We start from the raw sequence: 1,862 nt of genomic DNA on the forward strand, positions 1-1,862 counted from the left end.
ACCTTGGGCAAGCCGTAGTTCTGCCAGAGCTGTTCTCTCAAGAACAGTTCTGGAAAGAGCTCTCTCAGCCCCACCTACCTCACAGGGTGTCTGTTGTGGGGAGGGGAAGGGAAAGGAGTTTGTAAGCCGCTCTGAGACGCCGAGTGAAGGGCGGGGCATAAATCCAATCTCCAGTCTCCTCGTCCTCCTCTTCCTCCTCTTCCTCCTCGTCCTCCTCGTCCTCCTCCTCCTCTTCTTCTTCTTCCATTTCGTACAACCAATAGTCTATAAAGGGGGACTTGATCAGACCAGATAGTAGGTGATGTGAAAGACTTCAGCCCGAGACCCTGGAGAACTGCTTCCAAGCCAGTTTGGTGTAGCGGTTAAGTGCGCGGACTCTAATCTGGGAGAACCGAGTTTGATTCCCCACTTCTCTACTTGCATCTGCTGGATGACCTTGGGCAAGCCGTAGTTCTGTCAGAGCTGTCCTTGAAAAAGAGCCGTTTCTGTCAAGAGCTCTCTCAGCCCCGCCTACCTCCCAGGGTGTCTGTTGTGGGGAAGGGAAGGGAGAGGAGTTTGTAAGCCGCTCTGAGACACCTTTGGGTAGTGAAGGGCGGGGTATAAATCCAATCTCTTCTTCTTCTTCTTCTTCTTCTTCCTCTTCGTTGTTGTCTGAAAATTCCTGGAGATTTGCCGGTGGTGCAAATCCAGCTCACGCCCTTTTGTCTTAGCTCAGTGAAAAATACGCAGACAGAGAGTGATTTCAGCTTAGCATACTTTATTCGATCAGGAACAAGACGACTATGGCCGGCTCGCAGGCCGGCTTATATTCCCTGTGAAACCGCCACCCATAACACCCCTCCACTTCCCAATAGGTTATTTACAGTGGCCGAGCGTTCCATGGGCTCTCGGCCGGGAACCTAGCCCCCTGATTGGCGTGGGCTAGGATCCGCATAGTCCATTGTCTCTTTGAGCGAAGCTCGACGTTTGCGCTTGACCGCGTGGAGCCCAAGCTGGCCACGCGGTCTGAACTGGGTATATTACACTCAGGAAGGATGGCTCCGGAGCAAACCAAATTCACGCAGCAGCCCAATCGGTCGCTCACAACTTTAATGCCGGTAGCTCAGAAAGTAGAATTTCTGCTCGCAAGACTCCACAGCTTAGAGGGAGCATTGCTCAGAAGCTTTCAGAGCTGCAGGCTCCCTGGCAGGTGGGAGGCAGCGCCCCTACGAGAGGGCGCAGTGGAGGAGGGACAGTAACGGCTTTCTCGGGGGGGGGAGATGGGGGGGAGGAGAGCCATGGTCACTGGTGAATCCCCTCATGAGAGGCAGGTGGCCCAGATGAGGGGGGATTTTTTGGTTGGCATTTAGGGGGGTTTCCTTTGGGGAGATTTCCAACTTTTATTTTTGGAGTGCTGCTATGAATGTACGGTGAGTCCCCGGGAGAGCCTTGCGCGCTTCGAATAACGACTCGCTGGTAGTCCCCAGCCCTAGGGATGTCTAGCTGTCCTCGGCCAGGGCCAGGGCCTTCTCAGTGCTGACCCCGACCTGGTGTGACTCTCTGCCAAACGACATCAGGGCCCTGCTGGATCTTATGCAATCCCTCAGGGCCTGTAAGGTAGCAACGGTCCGCCAGGCTTTTGGCTGAAGGCAGCAAGGGTTACCTCATTGGCTGGCACCCTGCCTCCCCCCCAGGGGTCATTTTGTAGAAAAAGAGGTGCAGGAGCTCATTGGCATAACTCATTAGCATGACTCATTTGCATATGCCACACCCCCTGACATCACCGGAAGTGTGTCAGAAGGCAACACCCACCACTCAGGCTCCACTGGACTGTTTTGGATTGCTAGCTATTGGGGGGGGGGGGGGGGAAACGACCAGCTCCG

The 1,862-nt window shown here is 54.7% G+C and overlaps 1 protein-coding gene across 1 annotated transcript in view; it reads left to right on the forward strand.

Annotated features, from left to right (window-relative positions):
• Positions 1–1,862, forward strand: part of NBEAL2 (neurobeachin like 2) — a 176,406-nt gene that overhangs the window by 53,575 nt on the left and 120,969 nt on the right. The window lies entirely within an intron of this gene.

This window comes from Gekko japonicus, unplaced genomic scaffold (assembly GCF_001447785.1).
Source record: "Gekko japonicus isolate JY-2015 unplaced genomic scaffold, Gekko_japonicus_V1.1 scaffold2770, whole genome shotgun sequence".
Lineage (NCBI taxonomy): Eukaryota > Metazoa > Chordata > Lepidosauria > Squamata > Gekkonidae > Gekko > Gekko japonicus.